This window comes from Cherax quadricarinatus, unplaced genomic scaffold (genome assembly GCF_038502225.1).
Source record: "Cherax quadricarinatus isolate ZL_2023a unplaced genomic scaffold, ASM3850222v1 Contig339, whole genome shotgun sequence".
NCBI classification, from domain to species: Eukaryota; Metazoa; Arthropoda; class Malacostraca; order Decapoda; family Parastacidae; genus Cherax; species Cherax quadricarinatus.
The window spans coordinates 180,598-195,515 of NW_027195365.1; the positions used below are offsets into that span (position 1 = coordinate 180,598).

At 50.5% G+C, this 14,918-nt stretch overlaps 1 protein-coding gene across 5 annotated transcripts in view; it reads right to left on the reverse strand.

Annotated features, from left to right (window-relative positions):
• The window catches only part of LOC128702066 (uncharacterized), a 133,577-nt gene extending 119,761 nt beyond the window's left edge, over positions 1–13,816 (reverse strand). For all 5 annotated transcript variants that reach the window (XR_011391148.1, XR_011391147.1, XR_011391149.1 and 2 more), the window contains exon 1: positions 13,715–13,816. The gene's annotated coding sequence lies outside the window, so the exon portion shown is untranslated. The remainder of the gene's footprint in view (positions 1–13,714) is intronic.
• Between the last annotated feature and the right edge of the window lie 1,102 nt (positions 13,817–14,918).

Sequence of the window (14,918 nt, forward strand, 5' to 3'; positions counted from 1 at the left end):
ATACTGTCAGTGTACACTGGTTGATTCAAAACACTGTCACTATACATTGGGTGAGTCACCACACTGTCACTGTACTCAGGGTGTCACCACACTGTCACTGTACTCTGGGTGAGTCATCACACTGTCACTGTACACTGGGTGAGTCACCACACTGTCACTGTACTCTGGGTGAGTCACCACAATGTCGCTGTACTCTGGATCAGACACCACACTGTCACTGTACTCTGGGTGAGTCGCCACACTGTCACTGTACTCTTGGTGAGTAACCACACTGTCACTGTACTCTGGGTGAGTGACCACACTGTCACTGTACTCTGGGTGAGTCACCACAGTGTCACTGTTCTCTGGGTGAGTCACCACACAGTCACTGTACTCTCGGTGAGTCACCACACTGTCACTGTACTCTGGGTGAGTCATCACACTGTCACTGTACTCTTGGTGAGTCACCACACTGTCACTCTTCTCTGCGTGAGTCACCACACTGTCACTGTAAATTGGGTGAGTCACCACACTGTCACTCTACACTGGGTGAGTCACCACACTCACTGTACACTAGGTAAGTCACCACACTGTCACTGTAATCTGAGTGAGTCACCACACTGTCACTGTATTCTGGGTGAGCCACCACACTGTCACTGTACACTGGGTGAGTCACCACACTGTCACTGTACACTGGGTGAGTCACCACACTGTCACTGTACACTGGGTGAGTCACCACACTGTCACGTTACTCTGCGTGAGTCACCACGCTGTCACTGTACTCTGGGTGAGGCACCACACTGTCACTGTACTCTGGGTGAGTCACCACACTGTCACTGTACTCTGGGTGAGTCACCACACTGTCACTGTACTCTTGGTGAGTCACCACAGTGTCACTGTACACTGGGTGAGTCACCACACTGTCACTGTACACTGGGTGAGTCACCACACTGTCACTGTACACTGGGTGAGTCACCACACTGTCACTGTACACTGGGTGAATCACCACACTTTGTCACTGTACTCTGGGTGAGTCACTATACTGTGTCACTGTACACTGGGTGAGTCACCACACTGTCACTGTACAATGGGTGAGTCACCACACTTTGTCACTGTACACTGGGTGAGTCACCACACTGAGTCACTGTACACTGGGTGAGCCACCACACTGTGTCTCTGTACACTCGGTGAGTCACCACACTGTCACTGTACTCTGGGTGAGTCACCACACTGTAACTGAACTCTGGGTGAGTCACAACACTGTGTCACTGGACACTGAGTCACCACACTCTGTCATTGTACACTTGGTGAATCACCACACTGTGTCCGTACACTGGACGAGTCACCACACTGTCACTGTACATTTGGTGAGTCACCACACTGTCACAGTACACTGGTTGAGTCACCACACTTTGTCACTGTACTCTGGGTGAGTCACTATACTGTGTCACTGTACACTGGGTGATTCACAACACTGTCACTGTACACTGGGTGAGTCACCACACTGTCACTGTACACTGGGTGAGTCACAAAACTGTCACTGTACTCTGGGTGAGTCACCACACTGTCACTGTACTCTGGGTGATTCACAACACTGTCACTGTACACTGGGTGAGTCACCACACTGTCACTGTACTCTGGGTGTCAAAACATTGCCACTGTACTCTTGGTGAGTCAATACACTGTCACTGTAAACTGGGTGAGTCACCACACTGCCACTGTACTCTGGGTGAGTCACCACACTGGCACTGTACTCTGGGTGAGTCACCACCCTGTCACTGTACACTGGGTGAGTCACCACACTGTCACTGTACACAGGGTGAGTCACCACACTGTGTCACTGTACTCTGGGTGAGTCACGACACTGTCACTGTACACATGGTGAGTCACCACACTGTCGCTGTACACTGGGTGAGTCACTACACTGTCACTGTACTCTGGATGAGTCACCACTGTCACTGTACACTGGGTGAGTCACCACACTGTCACTGTACACTGGGTGAGTCACCACACTGTCACTGTACACTGGGTGATTCACAACACTGTCACTGTACACTGGGTGAGTCACCACACTGTCACTGTACTCTGGGTGTCACCACACTGTCTCTGTAATCTGGGTGAGTCACCACAATCTCACTGCACACTTGGTGAGTCACCACACTGTCACTGTACTCTGGGTGAGTCACCACAGTCATTGTGCTCTTGGTGAGTCACCACATTGTCGCTGTACTCTGGATGAGTCACCACACTGTCACTGTACTCTGGGTGAGTCACCACACTGTCACTGTACTCTGGGTAAGTAACCAAACTGTCACTGTACTCTGGGTGAGTCACCACATTGTCACTGTACTCTGGGTGAGTCACCACACTGTCACTGTACTCTTGGTGAGTCACCACACTGTCACTGTACATTGGATGAGTCACCACACTGTTACTGTACCCTGGGTGAGTCACCACACTCTCACTGTGCTCTGGGTGAGTCACCTCACTCTCACTGTACTCTGTGTGAGTCACCACACTGTCACTGTACTCTGGGTGAGTCACCAAACTGTCATTGTACTCTGGGTGAGTCACCACACTGTCACTGTACACTAGGTGAGTCCCACACTCACTGTACACTGGGTGAGTCACCACACTGTCACTGTACTCTGGGTGAGTCACCACAGTCACTGTACTCTGGGTGAGTCACCACACTGTCACTGTACTCTTGGTGAGTCACCACACTGTCACTGTACTCTGGGTGAGTCACCACACTGTAACTGTACTCTGAGTGAGTCACCACACTGTCACTGTACTCTGGGTGAGTCACCACACTGTCACTGTACTCTGGGTGAGTCACCACACTATCTGTAATCTGGGTGAGTCACCACACTGTCACTATCCTCTGGTTGAGTCACCACACTCTCACTGTACACTGGGTGAGTCACCACACTCTCACTGTACTCTGGGTAAGTCACCACACTGTCACTGTACACTGGGTGAGTCACCACACTGTCACTGTACACTGGGTGAGTCACCACACTGTCACTGTACACTGGGTGAGTCACCACACTGTCACTGTACACTGGGTGAGTCACCACACTGTCACTGTACTCTGGGTGAGTCACCACACTCTCACTGTACTGTGGGTGAGTCACCACACTGTCACTGTACTCTGGGTGAGTCACCACACTGCCACTGTACTCTTGGTGAGTCACCACAGTGCCACTGTACTCTGGGTGAGTCACAACAGTCAGTGTACTCTGGGTGAGTCACCACACTGTCACTGTACTCTGGGTGAGTCACCACAGTATCACTGTACTCTGGGTGAGTCACCACTCTGTCACTGTACTCTGGGTGAGTCACCACACTGTCACTGTACTCTGGGTGAGTCACCAAACTGTCACTGTACTCTGGGTAAGTCGCCACACTGTCATTGTACACTTGGTGAGTCACCACACTGTCACTGTACACTAGGTGAGTCCCACACTCACTGTACACTGGGTGAGTCACCACACTGTCACTGTACTCTGGGTGAGTCACCACAGTCACTGTACTCTGGGTGAGTCACCACACTGTCACTGTACTCTTGGTGAGTCACCACACTGTCACTGTACTCTGGGTGAGTCACCACACTGTAACTGTACACTAGGTGAGTCCCACACTCACTGTACACTGGGTGAGTCACCACACTGTCACTGTACTCTGGGTGAGTCACCACAGTCGCTGTACTCTGGGTGAGTCACCACACTGTCACTGTACTCTTGGTGAGTCACCACACTGTCACTGTACTCTGCTTGAGTCACCACATTCTCACTGTACTCTGGATAAGTCACCACACTGTCACTGTACTCTTGGTGAGTCACCACACTGTCACTTTACTCTGGGTGAGTCATCACACTGTCACTGTACACTGGGTGAGTCACCACACTGTCACTCTACTCTGGGTGAGTCATCACACTGTCACTGTACACTGGGTGACACACCACACTGTCATTGTACTCTGGGTGAGTCATCACAATGTAGCTGTACTCTGGGTGAGTCACCACACTGTCACTGTACTCTGGGTGAGTCACCACACTGTCACTGTACTCTGGGTGAGTCACCACACTGTCACTGTACACTGGGTGAGTCACCACACTGTCACTGTACTCTGGGTGAGTCACCACACTGTCACTGTACTCTTGGTGAGTAACCACACTGTCACTGTACTCTGGGTGAGTGACCACACTGTCACTGTACTCTGGGTGAGTCACCACAGTGTCACTGTGCTCTGGGTGAGTCACCACATTGTCACTGTACTCTCGGTGAGTCACCACACTGTCACTGTACTCTGGGTGAGTCATCACACTGTCACTGTACTCTCGGTGAGTCACCACACTGTCACTCTTCTCTGCGTGAATCACCACACTGTCACTGTAAACTGGGTGAGTCACCACACTGTCACTCTACACTGGGTGAGTCACCACACTCACTGTACACTGGGTAAGTCACCACACTGTCACTGTAATCTGGGTGAGTCACAATACTGTCACTGTATTCTGTTTGAGCCAACACACTGTCACTGTACACTGGGTGATTCACCACACTGTCACTGTACACTGGGTGAGTCACCACACTGTCACTGTACACTGGGTGAGTCATACACTGTCACTGTACACTTGGTGAGTCACCACACTGTCACGTTACTCTGCGTGAGTCACCACGCTGTCACTGTACTCTGGGTGAGGCACCACACTGTCACTGTACTCTGGATGAGTCACCACACTGTCACTGTACTCTTGGTGAGTCACCACACTGTCACTGTACTCTTGGTGAGTCACCACAGTGTCACTGTACACTGGGTGAGTCACCACACTGTCACTGTACACTGGGTGAGTCACCACACTGTCACTGTACACTGGGTGAGTCACCACACTGTCACTGTACACTGGGTGAATCACCACACACTTGTACACTGGGTGAGTCACCACACTGTCACTGTCTGGGTGATTCACCACACTGTCACTGTACACTGGGTGAGTCACCACTGAGTCACTGTACACTGGGTGAGCCACCACATTGTGTCACCACACTGTCAATGTACTCTGGGTGAGTCACCACACTGTCACTGAACTCTGGGTGAGTCACAACACTGTACACTGGGTGAGTCACCACACTGTCACACTCTGGGTGAGTCACCACACTGTCACACTGGGTGAGGCACAACACTGTCACTGTACACTGGGTGAGTCACCACACTGTCACTGTACACTGGGTGAGTCACCACACTGTCACTGTACACTGGGTGAGTCACCACACTGTCACTGTACACTGGGTGAATCACCACACTTTGTCACTGTACTCTGGGTGAGTCACTATACTGTGTCACAGTACACTGGGTGAGTCACCACACTGTCACTGTACAATGGGTGAGTCACCACACTGTCACTGTACACTGGGTGAGTCACCACACTGAGTCACTGTACACTGGGTGAGCCACCACACTGTGTCTCTGTACACTCGGTGAGTCACCACACTGTGTCACCACACTGTCACTGTACTCTGGGTGAGTCACCACACTGTAAATGAACTCTGGATGAGTCACAACACTGTGTCACTGGACACTGAGTCACCACACTCTGTCATTGTACACTTGGTGAATCACCACACTGTGTCCGTACACTGGGTGAGTCACCACACTGTCACTGTACATTTGGTGAGTCACCACACTGTCACAGTACACTGGTTGAGTCACCACACTTTGTCACTGTACTCTGGGTGAGTCACTGTATACTGTACACTGGGTGTCAGCACACTGTCACTGTACTCTGGGTGTCACTGTACTGTACTCTGGGTGTCAAAACATTGCCACTGTACTCTTGGTGAGTCAATACACTGTCACTGTAAACTGGGTGAGTCACCACACTGCCACTGTACTCTTGGTGAGTCAATACACTGTCACTGTAAACTGGGTGAGTCACCACACTGCCACTGTACTCTGGGTGAGTCACCACACTGGCACTGTACTCTGGGTGAGTCACCACCCTGTCACTGTACACTGGGTGAGTCACCACACTGTCACTGTACACAGGGTGAGTCACCACACTGTGTCACTGTACTCTGGGTGAGTCACGACACTGTCACTGTACACATGGTGAGTCACCACACTGTCGCTGTACACTGGGTGAGTCACTACACTGTCACTGTACTCTGGATGAGTCACCACTGTCACTGTACACTGGGTGAGTCACCACACTGTCACTGTACACTGGGTGAGTCACCACACTGTCACTGTACACTGGGTGATTCACAACACTGTCACTGTACACTGGGTGAGTCACCACACTGTCACTGTACTCTGGGTGTCACCACACTGTCTCTGTAATCTGGGTGAGTCACCACAATCTCACTGCACACTTGGTGAGTCACCACACTGTCACTGTACTCTGGGTGAGTCACCACAGTCATTGTGCTCTTGGTGAGTCACCACATTGTCGCTGTACTCTGGATGAGTCACCACACTGTCACTGTACTCTGGGTGAGTCACCACACTGTCACTGTACTCTGGGTAAGTAACCAAACTGTCACTGTACTCTGGGTGAGTCACCACATTGTCACTGTACTCTGGGTGAGTCACCACACTGTCACTGTACTCTTGGTGAGTCACCACACTGTCACTGTACATTGGATGAGTCACCACACTGTTACTGTACCCTGGGTGAGTCACCACACTCTCACTGTGCTCTGGGTGAGTCACCTCACTCTCACTGTACTCTGGGTGAGTCACCACACTGTCACTGTACTCTGGGTGAGTCACCAAACTGTCACTGTACTCTGGGTGAGTCACCACACTGTCACTGTACACTGGGTGAGTCACCACACTGTCACTGTACACTAGGTGAGTCCCACACTCACTGTACACTGGGTGAGTCACCACACTGTCACTGTACTCTGGGTGAGTCACCACAGTCACTGTACTCTGGGTGAGTCACCACACTGTCACTGTACTCTTGGTGAGTCACCACACTGTCACTGTACTCTGGGTGAGTCACCACACTGTAACTGTACTCTGAGTGAGTCACCACACTGTCACTGTACTCTGGGTGAGTCACCACACTGTCACTGTACTCTGGGTGAGTCACCACACTATCTGTAATCTGGGTGAGTCACTACACTGTCACTATCCTCTGGTTGAGTCACCACACTCTCACTGTACACTGGGTGAGTCACCACACTGTCACTGTACTCTGGGTGAGTCACCACTGTGCCACTGTACTCTGGGTGAGTCACGACACTGTCACTGTACACTGCGTGAGTCACCACACTTTCACTGTACTGTGGGTGAGTCACCACACTCTCACTGTACTGTGGGAGAGTCACCACACTGTCACTGTACAATGGGTGAGTCACCACACTGTCACTGTACACTGGGTGAGTCACCACACTGTCACTGTACTCTGGGTGAGTAACCAGACTGTCACTGTACTCTGGGTGAGTCACCACACTGTCACTGTACTCTGGGTGAGTCACCACACTGTCACTGTACTATGTGAGTCACCACACTGTCACTGTACTGTGTCACCACACTGTCACTGTACTCTGGGGGACTCACCACACTGTCACTGTACTCTGGGTGAGTCACCACACTGTCACTGTACTCTGGGTGAGTCACCACACTGTCACTGTCACTGTACTCTGGGTGAGTCACCACACTGTACACTAGGTGAGTCCCACACTCACTGTACACTGGGTGACCACACTGTCACACACTGTCACACTGGGTGAGTCACCACACTGTCACTGTACTCTGGGTGAGTCACCACACTGTCACTATACTCTTGGTGAGTCACCACAGTGTCACTGTACACTGTCACTGTACTCTGGGTGAGTAACCACACTGTCACTGTACTCTGGGTGAGTCACCACACTGTGTCACTGCACTCTGGGTGAGTCACCACACTGTCACTGTACTCTGGGTGACTCACCACACTGTCACTGTACTCTGGGTGAGTCACCACACTGTGTCACTGCACTCTGGGTGAGTCATCACACTGTCACTGTACTCTGGGTGAGTTACCACACTGTCACACTGGGTGAGTGTCACTGTAATCTGGGTGAGTCACCACACTGTCACTGTACTCTGGGTGAGTCACCACACTGTCACTGTACTCTGGGTGAGTCACCACACTGTCACTGTACTCTGGGTGAGTCACCACACTGTCACTGTACTCTGGGTGAGTCACCACACTGTCACTGTACTCTGGGTGAGTCACCACACTGTCACTGTACTCTGGGTGAGTCACCACACTGTCACTGTACTCTGGGTGAGTCACCACACTGTCACTGTACACTGGGTGAGTCACCACACTGTCACTGTACACTGGGTGAGAAACCACACTGTCACTGTACACTGGGTGAGTCACCACACTGTCACTGTACTCTGGGTGAGTCACCACACTGTCACTGTACTCTGGGTGAGTCACCACACTGTCACTGTACTCTGGGTGAGTCACCACACTGTCACTGTACTCTGGGTGAGTCACCACACTGTCACTGTACTCTGGGTGAGTCACCACACTGTCACTGTACTCTGGGTGAGTCACCACACTGTACACTGGGTGAGTCACCACACTGTCACTGTACTCTGGGTGAGTCACCACACTGTCACTGTACTCTGGGTGAGTCACCACACTGTCACTGTACTCTGGGTGAGTCACCACACTGTCACTGTACTCTGGGTGAGTCACCACACTGTCACTGTACTCTGGGTGAGTCACCACACTGTCACTGTACTCTGGGTGAGTCACCACACTTTGTCACACTCTGGGTGTCACTATACTGTGTCACTGTACACTGGGTGATTCACACACTGTCACTGTACTCTCTGGTGAGTCATCACACTCTCACTGTACATTGGGTGAGTCACCACAGTGACTGTACTCTGGGTGAGTCACCACACTGTCACTGTACTCTGGGTGAGTCACCACACTGTCACTGTACACTGGGTGAGTCACCACACTGGCACTGTACTCTGGGTGAGTCACCACACTGTGTCACTGTACTCTGGGTGAGTCACGACACTGTCACTGTACACATGGTGAGTCACCACACTGTCGCTGTACACTGGGTGAGTCACTACACTATCACTGTACTCTGGATGAGTCACCACTGTCACTGTACGCTTGGTGAGTCACCACACTGTCACTGTACACTGGGTGATTCACAACACTGTCACTGTACACTGGGTGAGTCACCACACTGTCACTGTACTCTGGGTGTCACCACACTGTCACTGTACTCTGGGTGTCACCACACTGTCTCTGTAATCTGGGTGAGTCACCACAATCTCACTGCACACTTGGTGAGTCACCACACTGTCACTGTACTCTGGGTGAGTCACCACAGTCATTGTGCTCTTGGTGAGTCACCACATTGTCGCTGTACTCTGGATGAGTCACCACACTGTCACTGTACTCTGGGTGAGTCACCACACTGTCACTGTACTCTGGGTAAGTAACCAAACTGTCACTGTACTCTGGGTGAGTCACCACATTGTCACTGTACTCTGGGTGAGTCACCACACTGTCACTGTACTCTTGGTGAGTCACCACACTGTCACTGTACATTGGATGAGTCACCACACTGTTACTGTACCCTGGGTGAGTCACCACACTCTCACTGTGCTCTGGGTGAGTCACCTCACTCTCACTGTACTCTGGGTGAGTCACCACACTGTGACTGTACTCTGGGTGAGTCACCACACTGTCACTGTACTCTGGGTGAGTCACCACACTATCTGTAATCTGGGTGAGTCACCACACTGTCACTATCCTCTGGTTGAGTCACCACACTCTCACTGTACTCTGGGTAAGTCACCACACTGTCACTGTACACTGGGTGAGTCACCACACTGTCACTGTACACTGGGTGAGCACGACACTGTCACTGTACACTGGGTGAGTCACCACACTGTCACTGTACACTGGGTGAGTCACCACACTCACTTTGCTCTGGGTGTCACCACACTGTCACTGTACACTGGGTGAGCACGACACTGTCACTGTACACTGGGTGAGTCACCACACTGTCACTGTACACTGGGTGAGTCACCACACTGTCACTTTGCTCTGGGTGAGTCACCACATTGTCACTGCACTCTGGGTGAGTCACCACACTGTTACTGTACCCTGGGTGAGTCACCACACTCTCACTGTGCTCTGGGTGAGTCACCTCACTCTCACTGTACTCTGGGTGAGTCACCACACTGTCACTGTACTCTGGGTGAGTCACCAAACTGTCACTGTACTCTGGGTGAGTCACCACACTGTCACTGTACACTGGGTGAGTCACTACACTGTCACTGTACACTAGGTGAGTCCCACACTCACTGTACACTGGGTGAGTCACCACACTGTCACTGTACTCTGGGTGAGTCACCACAGTCACTGAACTCTGGGTGAGTCACCACACTGTCACTGTACTCTTGGTGAGTCACCACACTGTCACTGTACTCTGTGTGAGTCACCACACTGTAACTGTACTCTGGTTGAGTCACCATACTGTCACTGTACTCTGGGTGAGTCACCACACTGTCACTGTACTCTGGGTGAGTCACCACACTATCTGTAATCTGGTTGAGTCACCACACTCTCACTGTACTCTGGGTAAGTCACCACACTGTCACTGTACACTGGGTGAGTCACCACACTGTCACTGTACACTGGGTGAGCACGACACTGTCACTGTACACTGGGTGAGTCACCACACTGTCACTGTACACTGGGTGAGTCACCACACTGTCACTTTGCTCTGGGTGAGTCACGACACTGTCATTGTACTCTGGGTGAGTCACCACATTGTAACTGTACTCTGGGTGAGTCACCACTGTGTCACTGTACTCTGGGTGAGTAACCACAGTGTCATTGCACTCTGGGTGAGTAACCACACTGTTACTGTACTCTGGGTGAGTCACCACACTGTCACTGTACTCTGGGTGAGTAACCACACTGTCACTGTACTCTGGGTGAGTCACCACACTGTCACTGTACTCTTGGTGAGTAACCACACTGTCACTGTACTCTGGGTGAGTCACCACAGTCACTGTACTCTGGGTGAGCAACCACACTGTCACTGTACTCTGGGTGAGTAACCACACTGTCACTGTACTCTGGGTGAGTCACAGTCACTGTAACCACACTGTCACACTGGGTGAGTCACCACACTGTCTGTCACCACACTGTCACTGGGTGAGTCACCACACTGGGTGAGTCACCACACTGTCACTGTACTCTGGGTGAGTACTCTGGGTGAGTAACCAACTGTCACTGTACTCTGAGGTGAGTCACCACCACACTGTACTCTGGGTGAGTCACTGTACCACACTGTTACTGTACTCTGGGTGAGTCACCACACTGGGTGTCACTGTCACCACACTGTCACTGTCACTGTACACTGGGTGAGTACTCTGGGTGAGTCACCACACTGTCACTGTACTGTGTGAGTCACCACACTGTCACTGCACTCTGGGTGAGTCACCACACTGTCACTGTACTCTGGGTGACTCACCACACTGTCACTGTACTCTGGGTGAGTCACCACACTGTGTCACTGCACTCTGGGTGAGTCATCACACTGTCACTGTACTCTGGGTGAGTAACCACAGTCACTGTAATCTGGGTAAGTCACCACATTGTCACTGTAATCTGGGTGAGTCACCACACTGTCACTGTACTCTGGATGAGTCACCACACTGTCACTGTACTCTGGGTGAGTCACCACACTGTCACTGTACTCTGGGTGAGCACGACACTGTCACTGTACACCACACTGTCACTGTCACTGGGTGAGTCACCACACTGTCACTGTACTCTGGTTGAGTCACCACACTGTCACTGTACTCTGGGTGAGTCACCACACTGTCACTGTACTCTGGGTGAGTCACACTGTCACTGTACTCTGAGTGAGTCACCATACTGTCACTGTACTCTGGGTGAGTCACCACACTGTCACTGTACACTGAGTACTACTCTGGGTGAGTCACCACACTGTACTCTGGGTGAGTCACTGTCACACTCTGGGTGTCACTGTACTGTACTCTGGGTGAGTAACCACACTGTCACTGTACTCTGGGTGAGTAACCAGACTGTCACTGTAATCTGGGTGAGTCACCACACTGTCACTGTACTCTGGGTGAGTCACCACACTGTCACTGTACTGTCACTGTACTCTGGGTGAGTCACTGTCACTGTACTCTGGGTGAGTGTCACTGTACTCTGGGTGAGTCACCACACTGTCACTGTACTCTGGGTGAGTCACCACACTGTCACTGTACTCTGGGTGAGTCACCACACTGTCACTGTACTCTGGGTGAGTAACCACACTGTCACTGTACTCTGGGTGAGTCACCACAGTCACTGTACTCTGGGTGAGTCACCACACTGTCACTGTACTCTGGGTGAGTCACCACACTGTCACTGTACTCTGGGTGAGTCACCACACTGTCACTGTACTCTGGGTGAGTCACCACACTGTCACTGTACTCTGGGTGAGTCACCACACTCTCACTGTACTCTGGGTGAGTCACCACACTCTTGTTGTTGCGGTTGTTAAAGTCTGGTAAAACTCCCCACATTCTTTTCACTGTAAATATTTCGTCCATAAAATGGGAATTTAGGCACAATTTCCCTGTTTCTGGGCTATTTATGAATGTTTTACATGGTAATAAATGTGTAAACCACCCATAAGATCCCAAAATAAGGGTCAAAAGGGCTAAATTTGTGATTGATGTGAGTGTCTGGGTTCTAAGCCAAAGAAATGCCGGTTTTCTCTGACTTTCATTTTCTCATGCACTATGTATCTTTTTAGACTTAAGAATTTTTGGGGGATAAATCGCGCCGTTTATTTGATAGTAATATATGTTTCGATTATCCCAACCCCGGGGAGAGCTAAACCCTTAGGGATTATGCAGTGCCTGTCTGGGATGGAAGGTATAGGGGCTTAATCCAGAGAACTGGAGCACAGATCCAGTTTCCTAGATCAAGAGCCCCTCACCAGCATCAAGGAACCTCCCTGCAGGGGTCGTAGATCAAGAGTCTATAACCAGCACCAAGGATCCTCCCTGGAGGGTCCATATAGATCAAGAGCCCCTCACCAGTATCAAGGAACCTCCGTGAAGGAACTCCAGGTCATGAGCCCCTCTCCAGCATCAAGGAACCTCCCTGCAGAAACTCAAGGTCATGAGCCCGTCTACGTAAACTTGTCTGGACTGCCTCCTTGTGAGCTACTCACCCTGGCAAGTGCTGTTGACACAGACGCCCTGTGATTAATAGTCTCACTCTGACAAGAGGTTTTTAAGACACATTTCCATATGCAACTGGTCTTGTAAGAAATTCCTAAATACATGAATGAATAAAGAACTAACTTACTTGGTGGTGGAGAATATACCCCCAGATCTTCCCCGACTCCACCCCAGGTAACCAGACTCCTCTGGTCCCTCTCCTCAGGGCATTACGTGCAGTGAAGGAATTAATTTCTGCAATATTCAGATGATATCAGTGTCCTGCCTGCACCTCAGAGATCCCTGAATTCAATGGGTATTCCCTAAGCTATATTTATACAGTAAGTGATAATAGCTTCTTGACTAATACTTAAGGGGAGGTGCCCGCAAATATTGCTGTATTTGTGGACCTTCGCCTGAGTCGTGACCCCAAGCTCAAATTTTACACGTTTCCCCAATATATCGCTGGCCATCTAAATACAGGAAAATGATGGATACCTGATGAAAGACTATTCCCTGGTACTTCGGGAAGCCTCTAGGTGAAGTTCAGGCTGGTATTTCTCAGGCACACATAGACCTAGTTGTTGTCTTCACAGTCTGAGAAGCAAAACTATCGTCGTATGTTTTTGTCAGTCTTGCATCATTCAGGCATGAGGTTGCCATCACTCCTTAGCTAATATAACCTAATATTCGCCTATAATAAAGGCCTAAGCTTACCTATTTTAAGGTACTAAGGCTTCAAAATTAATATATCAGGTCACGTCACTAATCCTAATAATACTTACTAACTGTATAAACCTACTTAAACCTTCCTTGAAGGGTAAATATATCAATTAATATGTAAACTTGCTGCCTCTGCCAACCAGGATGTGTGTCTGTGTGAGTCTGTGTGTGTGTGTGTGTGTGTGTGTACTCACCTAGTTGTACTCACCTAGTTGAGGTTGCGGGGGTCGAGTCCGAGCTCCTGGCCACGCCTCTTCACTGATCGCTACTAGGTCACTCTCCCTGAGCCGTGAGCTTTATCATACCTCTGCTTAAAGCTATGTATGGATCCTGCCTCCACTACATCGCTTCCCAAACTATTCCACTTACTGACTACTCTGTGGCTGAAGAAATACTTCCTAACATCCCTGTGATTCATCTGTGTCTTCAGCTTCCAACTGTGTCCCCTTGTTACTGTGTCCAATCTCTGGAACATCCTGTCTTTGTCCACCTTGTCAATTCCTCTCAGTATTTTGTATGTCGTTATCATGTCCCCCCTATCTCTCCTGTCCTCCAGTGTCGTCAGGTTGATTTCCCTTAACCTCTCCTCGTAGGACATACCTCTTAGCTCTGGGACTAGTCTTGTTGCAAACCTTTGCACTTTCTCTAGTTTCTTCACGTGCTTGGCTAGGTGTGGGTTCCAAACTGGTGCCGCATTCTCCAATATGGGCCTAACATACACGGTGTACAGGGTCCTGAATGATTCCTTATTAAGATGTCGGAATGCTGTTCTGAGGTTTGCTAGGCGCCCATATGCTGCAGCAGTTATTTGGTTGATGTGCGCTTCAGGAGATGTGCCTGGTGTTATACTCACCCCAAGATCTTTCTCCTTGAGTGAGGTTTGTAGTCTCTGACCCCCTAGACTGTACTCCGTCTGCGGCCTTCTTTGCCCTTCCCCAATCTTCATGACTTTGCACTTGGTGCGTGTGTGTGTGTGTGT